This window comes from Grammomys surdaster, unplaced genomic scaffold (genome assembly GCF_004785775.1).
Source record: "Grammomys surdaster isolate TR1022 unplaced genomic scaffold, NIH_TR_1.0 203, whole genome shotgun sequence".
NCBI lineage: Eukaryota > Metazoa > Chordata > Mammalia > Rodentia > Muridae > Grammomys > Grammomys surdaster.
The window spans coordinates 9,831,385-9,848,943 of record NW_021604648.1 but is presented as its reverse complement, the minus strand read 5'-3'; the positions used below and the strand labels follow the sequence as shown (position 1 = coordinate 9,848,943).

General features: G+C 36.5%; 1 protein-coding gene across 1 annotated transcript in view; it reads left to right on the top strand.

The window, feature by feature from the left end:
* Nucleotides 1-17,559, top strand: part of Dlg2 (discs large MAGUK scaffold protein 2) — a 1,293,772-nt gene that overhangs the window by 156,254 nt on the left and 1,119,959 nt on the right. The gene's annotated exons all lie outside the window — the stretch shown is intronic.

The window sequence follows — 17,559 nt, the reverse complement described above, 5'->3', positions numbered from 1 at the left end:
TGTGCACCCTTCTAAAAGTGATTTGATGCATAACTAAGTATTGGTTCCTCCTTCCTGAAAGTGTATATATATATTTATATATACATATATGTATATGTATATCTATCTATATACATTCCTCTAATTATCTACCACAATCTTGTTTATTACTGCCATTTTTCTACCATCAGTTAAAAATATTGCTGAGAACTAGGAAGCTCTTGATTTAATTGGACACAGAGAATGTGGGTCTTGTAGGCTTTATCTTTCTCACATTGAATTCAGAAGCTTCTGGGCTGTGTTCTTCAGGTACTAAAGCAAATTGGACCATGGAAAAGGTCTTCTTAAGAATGGTTTACACACATCTTGCAGCAAACCCACAGGTGTTACATATTCTAGTGTCAACTGCAGGTGGAATTGAAAGTCCTTAATGGCCTAGGGATTACTGCTCAATTGTATGTCTTTGTGAAGTCAAGGTATTTCACAGTCTCACAAAGTACCATGATTGGTGTGATTGAAATAGCAAATGATGATGATGAGGAGGATAGCTATATTTCAGAGCTTTACAGTCCCTGCCAGAGTTAATTCCGTTATAACGTAAGAAGAGGACTAATTGTGATACTTAGAAATTTTGTGAACAAAAACTTCCTTATGGATATATACATTATGTATGGCAGTTTTTTCAAACTTGAATTAATCGAATTCTTGGAATTTCTTTAACTCAACAACAGAAAAACTTAATGCAGTGACTTGAAGATCTTGATCTCACATGTTAGCACTGATGGGATCCAGAATTTGAAGAACTGACGTCGCTGCACATCTCGATGTTTCTCTTCCTGGCTGTTTGTAATGAAAGACACTTGTTTGAATATGTTCATATATATTAGTTCATTCAACAAATATTTGTCTGAATATCCATTGTATCCTAAGCGCTGTTCCTGGGGTAGGTTTCATGTGGCAAACAAGAAAGGCACACCACAATTACTGCCAGTGTGAACATTCTAGCCAGTACTGAATGAATGTTGCCAGTACTGCAACATGTCTGAGAGAGTTCTAGACATGTAGTTGGAATAAACAGCAGGCAGAAGGAGAAAAGGCTGAGGTTAATTTTCTGCCTGGGAAGAACTCATTCTGAAGCCTTAATTTCCTTAATTCAGTCTCGGAATTATACAAATATACAGCTCCCAGGCTTGTTGAAATGGTTCTAGAGGTTGATTACAATTTAAGTTTTGTTCTTGATTCTTGAGAAGTACAGAAGCTATGACTTTACATTAACTATGGTAAAAATGTTTATAAAATGGAGAAGACTTTACAGATAGATGGGTCAGTACACACAAAATCCTGGAATCTGGAAGGACCATGGTTTGTTCAGACAGTAATAAAAATTCTAGTGGCAGATCAGAGCAAACGTATGGGGTAGTGGGCTACAAAGCTTAGAAGAGCATTTCAGGTACTCATCTGCCACCTGCTTTTTTAAGCTGATGGGAAAATTGGCATACAATTGTCCTTATTTCTCCAAAGGAAGGTGATCTTTGACTTTCTAGCCTTCTCAGAAGACAAGTGTTTTAGAAATTAGGACACTGACCTTACTGAGGGTCCAGCAAGAAAGTTCATAGAACTAACTTGTTGTCTGTTACCATCTGCTGCTTCACTGCATACAAAAATAAAAACAACCTTCCACTTTCAGGAAAGAGGAACCAATATTTAGTTATGCATCAAATCACTTTTAGAAGGGTGCACACAAACAGAATAATAATTTAGCAAGTGAATATATTGACCTGTTCTTTTTTATACAGTCTCTGATAGCACATAGTAGGGGGTCAATGAAATTTTTCTCAATAAGTCAACCTGCAAATGTGTACTCATCTCCCAGGGAAAGGAACAGGATGTATATAAAACTTTCCTCCTCCTCTCACTCTCCTCCTCCTCTCCTTACTCCTCTTCTTCCTCTCCTTACTCCTCCTCTTCCTCTTGTTATTCCTCCAGAGGAGGAGCTGGGAGATGGGGGGGCATGGAGGTGGATGTTCGCATGTCTCTGCCAGTTTAAGATACTTGGTATATCTAGGTTGGGTATTGGGTTCACTTCTGATTGTATGGGCATCTTGTTACTGAGCATTACCAAACCTATAAAGCCTTTGATTAACATTTTTTTAAAAAAGTTACTAATTAAGAAAAAAAGGATGAGGAGGGAGGGTGATGGAATACATGTGACAGGAAATCAGATGAGGAAACTAGCTGGAAGAAGAAAGGGAAGGGGCAGAGGGAAACAAATCAGAACTCAAATGGCACATGTATGAGGATGCTCTAATAAAACCAAGTACTTTGTATGTTAACTTAAAATACTAATAAAGAAAAAAAGCAAGAAGGAGGAAGGGGGATAGGATAAGGGGTTCCTGCGGGAGGAATGGGGAAAGGGGATGACATCTGAAATGAAAAAAAAATTAAAAAGACTCACTTATGAAATAAAAAAAACAAAAGCAAAAAACAAAAAACAACTTTTCAGTGCTAGTCATTATTTCCTGTTCTCAAGCTCTCATTGTAGGTATTGGTATAAGACACTATATTAAATGTACACACATAAGAGAAAAAGATGCAACTCTTGATCAGATTCCTTTACGTCTATTATTTCAAAGGACACAGTGAAGACTAGCTGGCTTGGGTGGATCCACAGAAGAATTGTTGGGCAATCTAATCAGTGTGCCTCTGTCAAGCATCCTATCTCTGAAAACGAACGGGTTTCCTCATATAGAATTTTCTATGCTAGTATCCAAATGAGCTAGCCCTGCAGCTGTGCAGCCAGAGAGCAGATGTTGCCCTGTCAGGTGTCTTTGATTCTACTTCAGGAACCACAGGAAGCTGCTTGGAGAGAAATCACCAGCTCTGTTGAGACAGGGGAATGACAGCCTACATTGTATGCTCACAGAGGAGGCATGGCACTCTACTCCAGTTCTGGGTGGGGTGGGAGGCAGTAGGTGAAAAGAGTTGACAGTGAAACTTTGGAAACTGCTGCTGTCTCCCACAGTTTTCATTCTGCTCTGGTTTGTAGCTTATTCTTATTGTGGTGCTTACATGATCATTCATTTAGATACAAAACCTTTTTTATGACAAGAGACATATCCTAATCATTTGAATACCCATCATGTAAATCAGTGTATAAAACTATGTGCCACATAATAGTTACAGGTTTCAGTGCTTTGAACTAAATCAATGCGTAGGGACCTGAGAGATAGAGAAGGAGATAATATTTACTGAGTGCCTTGATACAAAGAAGAGTGTTTTTATAGTATGACATTTCTCTTTATTTTTATAACAATTCTATATGTTTGGTAATAGTATTTTCATTTTGTTGTATAAAGGGTTGAAATGTCTGAGTAAATTGCCTGTCCACACATTTCTAGTGTATTACTGAGATAAAAATCAAATCCATGTTCACCTGATTGCAGCAGCTGTGTTTTTTTTTTCTTCTGCCTCATAACTACTGCTTTGATTTACTTATATTATGGTAAAAAATAAAAATAATAAATAAAATAAAAACAGCTAAGATTTACTTATATTATAGTAAATGCACTTTCCCTGTAGCTTGTCTGCATATGTGAACAGATTGTGTGAATATGTATGAAAAACTATGTAATTTAAACATAATGCCAATGTTTCTAGTAAGTTGCTGGTTTGCTTTTGTTTCTGTTTTAGTTTTCTTGTTAAAACATAGAAATGTATTGCATTATCATAGCTTCCTAGAGTGCTTTATCAAACTCTTCATGTGCTTACAAGTTTATGAAGATCAATTTAAGTATTTGTTACTAATCAACTAGACCCAAATGTATTAATGAAACTGGCCTAGTCAAATGAAAGACTAGCCTGACTTGTCTACAGTAAAGGGCATTCAGTCTGCCAATAATAGTGTGCGGATGGGCCATGCACTATATTTGGACTTTATAAAGTGCAATGGTAGATTTCTATAAAGATAACAGTGTAACTTATAACTAATCTTATCAAAGACCATATGAATGCCTCCCCCATTAGTCTATCTTGCAAATGAAGTCCAGTCCTCCTACAACCATCTTGCTACCTACATAAGTAAATATCTTTCTCATACAGAAGGACTGGCCATTGATTGACAAAGCCCTTTGCATTAAATAAGTTGTGATATTTGTGTCAACAAGTGTTATTGTTAAAGTAACTTTGAACTGGAATTTCTATAACTTGCAACCACTAGAAGATGTGTATGCCTGACTAGGAAACAAGTGAGGTAATCATTTTGTCAATTCGTATGCATCACAGTATGCTACAGAGCTGTGTGAAATTTACTTTATTTCATTAGATCATTTTCTATCCACTTTATTTTTTTAGACATAGAAGCAGAACTGAGTATCACAGCTCAGAAACTTCTTATGGTTTACAGTTCAACTAAGTAATTTGAAATATCAATTCCTAATCCTCAAATGAAAATGTCATGCTTTTCAATCTGATCTGACTCAGGATAAATGAAGTCCAAGAGATTTACAATTATTACTAAGTCCTAATGTGAACTAATAGGCTATCCTAATTGCTGCTGTATACAATAGAGAAGACTTCCTTTTCCTGAACTAATAACTAGAGAGGCTAGGTGTCATTCTTGACTTTTCTTTCTTTTTCTTTTATGTTTCTTTTTCTCTTTTGTTTTCTTTTCTTTACAGAATCCCATCCATACCCAATGCTTTGCCAAGCATTCTTCTTCCTGACTACAACTCTCAACCCATTTTTATAATTTTCTGCTCCCTGTCTCATCCACCATCTAAGCTTCATTAAAACAGGTGGCATTTCATTTACACACACTTCACTTTGGGCAGGCAATAGCCAGGGAGCTAGATCACCTTGTCAATTTATATACATCAGATTATGCTACAGAGCCATTCACATTTATAGACCTGCACCCTGCTTTCCAGGTGGAAAACTTCAAGACAGAGCTCCTTAGTTACATTTTGTAGAGGTTTGTGTGCGTGAGTTTCATTTTCCTTAAATTCAGGATACACAGAGCAGAACCTTCTGGAGGTAGACTATTGGTTCCTCATTTCAGACACAGACTTGCTTTATTCAAATTTCATACCTAGTTATGAAAGAGTACTCTTTAAAACAATGGCATCTTTGTTTTAACTGAAAATAACATAGCAACGTTAGTTCAGGAACTTGACTCTACTCCATCAAGTCTCGTTTGATTTAGTATTTTGGCTTAAAATTAGATTTAAATATCTCTAGCTTTTTTCAATTATAAAGCTCCTACTTATTATTTACTTATGTCTTTATGATACAGAAATATAAGTTCTGTGACTAGTTTAGCCTGAACTGAAGAGGTTCCCCCCCCCAAAAAAAAAACTGTGTTCACACAGGAGGAATTTGTAGAAAGCATTTTTTCAGTTAAAATTTCAGAATTTTTTTCATGTATAAATTGCCACAGTATGGTGCATAGAAAAGAACATTCAAGAAGGTGTCACAAGACCTATATTTTCCAATCCCAGCTGCAACTCAAATGTGTTGTGCTAGTGTTAAAAGGTTTCCCCAATCTTAGTTATTTCAAAGGGTAGAAATTACACATTGTCTGACTCAGGAACTGTTGATTCAATTCATTGTTTTAAAAATCAATATAATTAGCAGTTCATTGAAGATCTCTTTATTTGCACTTATTGTTGTTTTTGTTATTGTTCATAGTTTGTTATATACTGAAAAAAGACACATTGCAACTCCTATGCCTCAATAAAATGCATCCTTCTATCATCTTATCCAATAACTTCACCTCAACAACCCAAGATTCAACTGTATGGTATGAAATGTCTTCCGTTTCCATGAGCTCATGGAGCTATTGCCTAGATGAAGCTCATTCTGACCTATCCAAGTTCCTTCCCGTTCCTCATACCTCAATCTAATATCATGTTAATAAAAGGTTTGCTTGTCCTACTCAGGCTGAATTAATGAATTAATCTCCTTTGTTCCCCATACTTAGTATACATTAACTACCTTCTCTCTTCTCACAGTATTAGTGCTTTACTTCAAATTAATCATTGTGAAAGGGATAGGTGAGACAAATCATAATATAGTAAATAGAAACAACCCGTTTTAGATCATTCTAACTATATAGTGGACTGAGCAAGCAATCTCTTCAAGATCCCTAGAGCTAGTGATCAATATAAAACTCTCCAATCTTTAAGAGTGGTGACGAAAAAGATGATATGAATTTATTTTACCAAAAGCTTTTGAGAAGACAAAATACTAAGTGAAACATATTTTAAAATGTGGCTGTGATGATTAGTCTTAATTGTCAACTTAACACCTTCTATCACCTAGGAAGCCCATCTCAATGAACGAATGTCTAGATCATGTTGACCTGCTGTGGGCATATCTGATGTGGAAAATGCACTTGATTGTGTTAATTGAGGTGGGAAGATGTGCTTATTGTGAATATAGCACTCTTTTAGATTGTACCCTTCACTCAAATGTGGAAAAGTTGCTGAGCACAAGTGAGCATGCATTCCTTGATTCTCTGATCTTGCCTCTGGATGTGACCAGCTGCCTCAGGTCCCTGCTTTAACTTTCCTGCAATGATGGATTATAACTTGGAATGGTGGGTCTAATAAATCCTTTCTTCCTTAAGTTGCTTCCTGTCAGGATATTTTAATACAGCAACAGAAGTGAAAGTAGGACAATATCCTTTCTTAAAAAAATGAAATCTGTCTCCTCTAAGAGACTGTTAAGTACCAATAACTTTGAGATCAGCACAAACATTGCAGCCTTAACTCTTAGAGTTATTTGAGCATCAGCCCCTGATAGTCAGCCCAATTTTACTTGACATCGATGTCTATGCTTTAATATAAGTTATTTTTAATGATTTATTTTATTTTTGAGATTGTGACACGGTGACATCATTCCACCCCCCTCTCCTTCCAAAACCTGCCATATACTCCTTCATTATTTGACAAATAGTGGCTTCTTTTTTCATTAGTTATTGTTATATGCATATGTTCTATTTAATGTTACTCATATGTTTTCAGAGCTGACCATTTAGTTTCAGATAACCAATTGGTGAGCTTTTCCCTGGGGAAGACTATTTCTCCTGCTCTCAATATTCCTTAGTTGCTTGTTATTTTTTTGTGTCGGACTACAGCGCCATGATCTATGAGCTTTGTTTCCTCCAAAAATCCTATTTTATTTTCTGGAGAATATTGTTTTAAGAACGGAAACAATTTACATGAAGAGTTTAATGTGTCTTTTTTGTATGTTTCACATTATGCTGCATTTCCCTTACCATCAATAAAAATTCCTCCTAATAAAAAATTACTAAAAAGTCACATGTATTCTATTTTAATCACTCACTCACTCACTTGAATAGTTGATTACATGAATAATTCTTGAGCATCAATTAAGTATATATTGAAAAAGAGACTTAATGCAAACTAGTAGCAAAAATAGCTGTAATTCACTAGGTCACAGCATATGAAACATGAAGAAGGTAGTGTTTTGAACACTGACCATCGCTTTGTACCTTAGACTTATTCCAGTCCTGAACCTGTCTCAACTCTTTCTAATTGTCTATTTCTGTCTTGGGAAAATGACTTAATTAGAGTAGAGTCAGGTTCTTGTCTATCTTGTTTAGTATTAATTCATAATATCTACTTCAGAGCCTCATGCCACAACTTTACTCTAATGTTATATACAAAAGTGTATAATCCATAGCACTTTGGTAGTGGGATGATGTTTGAGTAGAATGTCAGCAAAATCTTCAAAAAGATGTTATTTAAATTAATTCTGGAAGATTCAATAGAACTTTATGTGCAACTACTTTGGAATGGTAATACCAATCATAATAGTAATTATAATAAAATAAAAATAGTGAGCATACTCAGTATGTGATGGGCAGAATTTTAGGACACTTTGTATATTAGATAATTTAACTACTTAAATATCTTATGGTAAGTATTTTTAACTACTATTTTTATTAATTATTTTATTTAATTATTTTCAATTAATTTATTTATTTTACATCTCTATATTAGCTTCTGCTCCTTCTTCTCCTACCATTCCCTATATTCCTCCCCCGCTTTCCTTCTGCACACTTCCCTTCCTCCCTTTCTCCTAAGAAATGGGGAAGCCTTCCATCAATGTCAACACACCTTGGCATATCAAGTTGCAGTAGGACTAGGTGTTATCGTTTCCTATAGAGGCCAGACAAGGCATCTCAGTTAGGGAAAAGGGATCTATAGGTAGCCAGCAGAGTCAGAGACAGCCCTCACTCCTGCTGTTAGGAGTCCCACATGAAGACTGAGCTGCACAACCATTACATATGTGCAGAGGGCCTAGGTTTGTCTTATGCATACTTTCTTGTTTGCGATCCAGTATCTGTGGGCCCCTATGGGCCCGGGGTTAGTTGTTTTAGGTTTCTATATGAGGAAATTAAGATAATAAATTCATATGTGCATAGTCAATAGGTGGTAGAATATAGCTGCAAACACTGATCTGTATTCCCAGATGCCAATATCTTTATTCTTTAGTTGGTGACATGCGAAACATAACAGTATTAATCTTCTACTTAACTCAAGTTTGAGATAGATACAGAGATACAGAATAGACCTTAGGATTGTAAGGATTGTAAGGCTAGAATGTAGTCAGTGTCACCTTATATGCATATGCACATGTGCGTGCATGCACACACACACACACACACACCACACAGTTTAGCTACTGATTGAATTGAATCACACTTTGCTTGAAAACTTTGCTTGTACTTATATGAATTCCAGAAGACTGACTGCCCTAAGTAGGCTTTTAGAGTAGGTTGGTTATTGGGTAAAACAAGACATTTAAGTGCCTCATTATCTATAAAATGAGATACTTTTGTATACTGCTATGTTTGATTTTTATTGATTTATATGTAATGACTACTTTTATTTTTAGTTTTCATGTTTTATGTGAGATATTAGCAAAGATTCTAGGTAACTTATCCAAGGATCCATTCTTTAATCAGATTCATATTGCCTTATCAATACACATTTTAAACTTTTAAACTTCAATCTTAACTTGAGGGTGGGAAGATAGCTCAGTGAGCTCTATTTGCTGTATAGTAATGAGGAATTGAGTTTGCATCCTCAGTACCCAATGTATCTGTGTCATTTGACAGTCCCACCAGCATTCTATGAGTGTTGAGCATTTCCCATTCTCATGAGTATTTTGAATTTTCAAGTTTTTTAATTTTAGCCATTCTCGTAGATGTCCAAATCAACTTCATTGTGGCTCAATTTCCATTTTCTTTCCAATTAATTTTATATTTTTGATCTCTATATCTCTTGACATTCTAATCACTAAAATATACAACTTATTATAGGAGATGTATCTGTGTTGGGGATCAGGGATGTAGGAGCCATGAGCAAATATTTGGAGGTATGCTATGTCCCCCGTGTTGTCTATGTAATAGTTTCCTAGAAGTTCTCATGTATTGAAATATCAAAATTTACATCTTATGTGTTTATCATGTATTGTATGCTGTATTTAAATATATCTTCTTTAAAATATACTCATTAAATATGTGCTCTAGATATTTGGAATAAAATTATCTAAAATATAAATGTATAGTCTGACATTCACTTTCTTCTTAGACACTGCTCCACTTAAGATTTCCTCTTGTTTCCTGTATTCAGTTAATCTGTATTCCAGCTGATCACATTCCATTCTATATTCCTGATTTGCTAACAATCAAATATTTGTATCTTTGTTCTGCCATTGCTCAAACTGCCTTACCATGCTTTAATTTCCCCAAGTCATGTTCACTCATTCTTCGCATCTCTTCTTGGTTATTATTACTTAAGAGCCAGGCAACTTTCCTCAAGGCTTTCTTGGCAACCTGCTCTTTCCACTGATCTGATCTGTCATCTCCACAAGACCAAGGCTGTATAAATTGCAAACAACCTTACTACTGTGCACCAATTTTAGTACAGAAGATGGAAAATAGAAGATAGCAGTCACAAAAATATACATTGAACGGTTGGAGAGATGGTTCAGTCAGTTATGAGCTTGCTGTGTGAGAATGAGGATAAAAAGTTCAAATCCCCATATCCATGTAAACCTCTGGGCACACCAACGTGAACCATTAATTCAAGCAGTGAAGACAGGAGTATCCCAGAGCCTTGTCTTGCTAGCCTTGGAGAACTGTCATCCTCCAGCCTCATCAAAATACCCTTTCTCAAAACAAACATGTAGAGAGATAGAAGAAGATACCTTATGTTTACCTCTGATCTATGCACATGCATGTATAGACACACATAACTATACATGCATGTATATCACACGCACACACACATGATAGTTTTGAATAAATAAGTGAGTAAATAGTAATTGCATATCAAAAGGAGGAAATAATAGTTTTGACATTATGAACCAAGCAAAGGCTGTTCTATAGTCAGATGCTGACAAGTTTAGCAAACATAACTGGATCTTCTAACATGTTATACTTGACATTGACTATCGTAATAAAAGAATAATTTAGCATTCTGTGGCATGAGTGAGTCACATACTGAACAAAAAGATGAGTTTTTTTTTTCTTTTTCTACAGTGATCTTATTTTAAGTAAACATAGAATGGAAACCTGGGGAGGGTATACTTAAAATTTAGAACCATCTCGAATTTTAACCATCATTTGTACAGGATATTAAAGGAGATAATTGTGTCTTGTCTTAAGTCTGTGCTATGAGATTATGAGAGAGATTTGATGTCTTTATAGCTTCAAGGGAGCAATTTGTTTCATTGAATAATCATTTCATTTAATTTGGACATGATTAGCCAAGGGCCTCTGTTTACAGCATGATAGAATGACGCTCTTCTGGATAAGTAAGTCACCTCATTTAGTTCACACAGCTAGCCAAGCATCTATTGTTAGAATGAAAGACAGCTGATAAGGAGAGTCTATTTGCTGAATTAGAGCACTCTGAGACAATAAGAAAACATTTAAAATGAACCATGTTTTGGTTGCAGCCTTCCTGTGAATTACTGTTCTCAAAGATGAACTCTTGATTTAGATGTTTTTTTTTTCTTCTGACAATGAAATATTCGTCTTTGTTTCACAGATGGGCAAGTACACTATAAAAATAGAATCATTATTTCACAGGAATTTTGCTGTATTTGGTAGACGTTCACTTGAAATTGCTGGGAATTTTTGGCTAATTTTGGTGTGCACTAAATGAATGAATAAGAGAATGAGTGAACAAATGCATATTATTAAACACCAATGCATGTGAAAAATTTTAATAGGTACTTTCACATATGCTCTTTTTTTAAAAAAATCTGCACAATAATTCTGTTACATATATGCTGTGATTCAATGGCCTTCTCCCCTCTTTTAGTGGATGAGCAAATTATCAATGAGACTGAGTGACCAAATCAGAGTTACTCAGCATGTGTCAAAGTCAGGAACTGAAATCCAAGACACAGATGTTACTCTTTAAACATCAAAATTTGACAAAACAATTGATAACCAAGAAGACCTAAGAATTCCTTATTTTTAATGTGAATTTTGCTGCTAATAAAATACTTACAGGAGTCTCAGAAGGTAATGACTTGAGGTTGCTTTTTGAATAGCAAAAATGCAAAGGTGACTGCCATGATGACTGTGGAAATCAGCATACTACACTGCCACATTGAAGCTAAGGACAATAATTCTTTCAGAAAACTTGTTCCTAAGATGCCAAAGTTGATTACGATCTGTGCACCATCCTTTTTTCAATATGAGGCTTGCACCATACAACTAGGAGATTGGGGATAGGGTGATAGTTTGATTACTGAACACAACTTAGAATCACATGAGAAGAGTCTCAGTGAGTGATTGTATAGTCTCAGTGAGTGTTTGTTCATAGGCATGTCTGTGGGGTGGGTGTTATTTTGGCTTCCTCAGTTGATGTGGGAAAACACTTGCCTGAAAGTTGGTGACAACTTTTCATGGTATGGGACTCTGTCCTGCTTAAGTGTAGGGAAAGTTAGCTGAGCACTGGGCACACATGTGTTTATTCTCAATCTACTCTTGGATATGATGTGACTAGCCTAGAGTTTCTGCCTTGAATTTCCCACAGGGATACTCTACTCTGGAATTATGACTCAAACTTCTCCTTCCCCACAATTAAGACATGACACAATTATCTTCTTTAATATCCTGTACAAATGATGGTTAAAATTCGAGATGTTTCTAAATTTTAACAATGCCCTTCCCAGGTTTCCATTCTCTGTTTACTTTACTTTTGTCAGACATTTTATCATAGCAATAAAAATGAAACTAGAACAGGATGGATGAGGAGACAATTATCTACTCCAGCTTCCCTGCTGCCCAGATGGTGGTAGTAGGATGGCTGCCTTGCTCCTAAATAAATTAGTTATTATACGTTTGTTTATTGACTAAACCTTCTATTCTTCAGTAAGACAACTTGAGGAAAGGTTGAGCAAATATTTTACATGAAACTCAAGTAAAAGAAAAATAGTCACTAAATGTGACAGTTCCAGAGGAATCTATACTGGGAGCCAGAGAAGTAGCAATAGACCCTTGGATTAGTGAGAAGACTGAGAGCTCAGAGGCAAGAAGGCATTGTGGTGAACATCAGAGTTAGGTTTTTGTGAGACCTCACAAGACCCTAAGCAAGATGATATGTCCAGAGGCAATAAGGCCATAGAAGTGCTGAGAAATGGTATAAAAGGGGCCATTAGTGACTTGGAATTATTTGGAAAGTATAATTGGTTTATTTCTTTCTGTTAACTTGTTGAATGTAATATCAGGAAATTAGCTGGATTTATGGAGTGTATAGCATAAACCAGATAAGGGTGAAAGATATTTGCTAATGTATTTTCTCACTTAAACCTTTTAGAGACCCTGTATTATCATTACACTGGTATAAAACAGAAAATAGGAGTTTAGGAAATTTAACTACATTGATCAAGTGTTTGTATGAAGTTCAAATACAATTATTAACACTTAAGGATATATACTTTCCTAGTGATCTAATTTCTAAGCAAATTTATTTAATTGATTTGTAATCTCTTTGGTACCAATGAGCTGAATTTTTTAGGAAAGTCCATAAAAAAAGAGAGAGACTTTGTTTATATCAGTTGCTTAATTAATTGTATGAAAATATTTCTAGGAAAGATTTAAATGCAATTAGTGCACTAGCAAAGAAGGGAAGGAAAGGGGATCAAAGATGGAAACCAAGTGGTTATTGGCAAAGTCTATTGTGTCTGATTGGCTCCTGAGCTTGTTTTATGAATCTCTTACATTTCCTGGCAAGATCAAGTATGTTCAGTGCACTATTGCAATAGACTCTGTGATGCTTTTTTAATGGAAATTGCAGGCAAGAAGCCCCCAGAATAACAATCTATATTGTAGAAAGTGAATGAAAATGTGCACAATCTTAGTAGGTGAGCATCAAGAAGAATGAATCCTTAAGTCACAATACTTTCTTGCCATCAAATCCCTATTTCCATTATCCCATTAAGCTGTAGGTTGCTATGTTATTTCCCTCAATATATTCTCCCTCCTCCCTGTAGTGGGACTGTCCTTCTACACTTACTAGGATGAGGTTTGCTATGACATTCTTTAGCTGACAACTGTTTAAGCAAGAAGATATCATTATTGTTGTCTGAAGACAAGTTTAAGATTGACTTCATATCTAGAATTTCCCTTTTTCCATGAGAAGAACACCATGCCCCAAATACAATATGCTTTTCTGTTTATGAAATACCATAGACTACAGTATCAGGTAAGCTGCTAAGGACATTCAGCATGAGAAATGAATATATGTGATTGAAATTCATTAAAATATTTTGATTAGTTGCTTCATGTATATGATAAGTACACTTTTAGTTTGGAAAGTTATTTATTTTTTTCTACAATAGGGAGTTTTCCCTTGGTAAGATTGTGGGATTGTAATGATAAAATAGGCTAATGGGCATACAGTATTTAGGACAGTACTTTATTGATTTAAAGTTTGTCTAAAGAAAGAAGTCCTCATTTGTAGTACTTGCCAGATTATAAGGTATAAATGTTCTTCTTAACTAGACTAGCAGTAGTGGTGTCACTGAATGGGGAACTAGGAAGATACATTCTCATCCCTATTGAGAAGGATCCGGCTCTAGGACACTCTTGAAGTCAGAATAGAGCATAGAACAAGCACCATGCTACTGCCTATATAGTCAAAGACACTCTAGACATGTGCACTTGCTGAAAATGAATGACTGCAAAGAAATAGATACTTAAGTTTTCTTTATATTCTGGGGCTGAGAGATGGCTCAGAGGTTTCCAGCACTTGCTGCTGGAAGAAGACCTGGGTTCAATTCCCACCATCCACAAAGCCATTCACAAGTATCTATAGCTCCTATTTCAGTTGATCCAACATTCTCTTCTGTACTTTATGGGTAACAGGTATGGCATACAAATGAGACATAGACATACATGCAGGCAAATACTCATGTACATAAAATAAAAATAAATCTCAGTAAAATAAAATTGCTATTGAAATGATGATAAAAAGAAAGATAACTAAGTAATGACTCAAATCTTATCCCAAACATCTGATTAGGAGCAGTAACCAGAATAAAGAGTAAGTGTATTTGACCCTGCTCACACTTATTGATAATGTGATGTTTTTGTGAATAGGAGGCAATGTTGAGAAAATTTTCAGGTAAATATTTACTAAGGTGGGTTTTTTTGTAATCTAATTTCTATGAAAGAGTTAGTTATCAGAAAAAACTGTATGTTATGAATCACTGAAATGTCTAAATAAGGTTAGTTATTTTGATATTAAAATGAACATATTACATCCTGATATTCCTTAGAAAGATTTCCTCCTAAACTTATTGCAGAACACTCCCATCCAGCATACTCCTAAATTAGTAGCTTTCAGTCCAATAATACAGTGTGTTCATATCTTAAGGTGACAGTGCCTCATTTTATAACGATAGTGGTTACTGACTGTAACTAGGCAGTGCATTGTCATGGACACAGGCCCCCACATTCTCTCATGTCTCCAATTTACTCTAGCCCTATTATTGAAAGGCAAGTTTATCAAATGTCTCTAAATATGTGACTTATAAACAGAAATATATGTATGTCTTTATTGAGAGAAGTGTGTAGTAAGTAAATTTTTCTTGAAAGCATAAAAAGGAAAGCACTGAAATTCATAGTTTGCTTTATATTTTTTCATCTGGCTTTACCAATCTGAACCAGTACAGACTATAAAATGGGAAGTTACAGCCCTTAATGCTGTCCTAGAATAGGAGGTCAGGCTTAACTTGGCAAATTCATCAGGGAAGGACTGTGTTGGATATTATTGGATCCTCACAATATGGAGCATACAATACTTTTGGGGTGTTTGAAATCCAAATTATAGGCTAATGAATAAGGGAAATATTGTACAACATTTTTAGAATCTATTCTCCCTTGGAAAATGCAGCCGCAATTACAGACACTTTGTAGGTGGAAGTGCTCACAAACTTACACAGTTTATGGTAATGAAGGCAGAAATGCTAAGGCATATACGTCATTGATTAATGTAGCCTTAAGACTTCACAAAAATGTCTCATATCAATGTTTTCTTAAACTATGACTTAGTATATGTAATAGTGACATGCACACACTTCTCTGTGCCCCACTCCCCATATGTATGAATACCAAAGCCTAAGCCATGGCTGCCCTCTTCAGTTAGAACCAGGTTTAACTCCTGGTAAATCCCCTGTGTATTTTTGTTTATATTTGATTCCATACTGACTTCTTTGTAAAAGTGTCTCTGTTTCTTAGACACAACCCTGATTCCCTTGCTGAGGTCGGTGGGTGATTACAAATGAATTTTTCTTGACAACTTTCATGCCTAAGAAATGACAATGTCATGTTGAGAAGGGATAGTGTTTTTTGGTTGTTCTTAATATCCTAAAAATTCTATGGAGTTTAGTGTACACTAACTTCAGAGAGGAACATGAGTTATTTTAAATAGGGGAGTGGTAAATGATTGGATATAAGATATTGCCTTTGATCTAGTAGCTTATTGTTATTTTTTTCTTTTGTTCTTGCTGGAACCTTGTACATCTGTAAATCTGGAGATGTTCCTGAGGTCATCAGCAAGACTGGTTTTTAAACTATCTGCCATGAGTTTTCTATGGACCTACTTTTCATGCCTTACTGAGATTGTATGTTATGAGCAAGTGATAAACTGATCTCTAAGGCCCAACATAAAGTTTGCAAGCAGAAGCAGAGCCACTGCCCTGTTCTGAGTCTTTGCCAACCAGGAGTAAATGGCCAGCTGTTCACCTTGTTCCCCAGCTCTCTCTAGGTGATATCAGACAATCAACGCACTCAGACCATGCAAGTGTCATAGAGACAGCCACACACAGACGCCGAGCCTTCTTACTCCAAACTATGATGTCTCCTTGCTCCTTCCGTCGACCATCTGTGAGGAATGGCGTCCAGGTGGTACTCAGAAGAGTGCTAAGTTTACCAACTCCCTGCCCCATACACTTCTTATCACTTTCTAAAAACCGTCACTAAGCTATTTTGCAGCTGTGTAAGCTGCTTGCTAACTTAAAACAAATCTTTTTGCATTTGTCACAGACTCAGTTATAAAAACAAAACCAAGACAGCCAAAACAAAAAGCGTATATTGGTCTTATCAGTCATACTTCTAGAACAGCATAGATACTTCTATGGCTTCTTGTAGCTTCTAAGGCACCTCCTAGGTCGAAAGGGAAGGAAGGGAGGAGGAGCAGAATGCCCTTCTGTTTTGAATTTGGGGGGAAAAAGTCATTAGCAGATAAAGGCTTGGTTTGAGGTCCTTTTTACAACCCAGAGAGCAAGTGGACTCGCTGACCCGGAAAGCATTAATCTTTTGGAGCCTAATACTGCATCAGATCTATTTGTTGGATACTTTCCCCTCCCCCTTCCTCTACTAGCTCTTCTATGGGGGTGGGGAGGACAGTCCCTCCACTGCTGGGCGCTGTCCGCCTCTTCCCAGGAACTCAGCATCTGAGAATGTCCACGCTGAGGCAGCAGTAGTAACAGGGTCCTGCGTGTTCTCGGGGTCACATCACTTGGCCCACCCGCCTAAGCCAGGGACTTCTTGGTGGCACCCGAACGGCCACCAAGCTGGCGAACGGCGTGCACCGCTCTCTCCGTTACCCCGCCCCTCCCTCCCACTTCTCTGGGCCAGCGCTCCCCACGGTGACTCTGAACTGCAGCAGCAAGCCATTGGCTTCTTACCAAATTGGGAACTGCATTGTGGATTTTTTCCCCCTTTCTTTCTTCTTTTTTAAAATTTCCTTCAGAGGGAATAATCTCATCCCCCTTCAGCTTGCTTGACGATCTAGTGTGACTGGGGCGAGTAGGCGGGCACATCCTTTTACATGCTAATATTGCCCCACCTCCTTTGAACCCTCCTCAAAAGCGCCCTGCTTCCTTTTATTTTGATTGATTTATTTATAATTATTTTTATTTTACCTCCTTCAATTTCCGTATAGTGGGGAATCCTTCTTTGCTCTCTGTTCCTTCCCCCACCCTTCGTTCTCTTGGGAAGACAGACCCCGAGACGCACTGTACTTG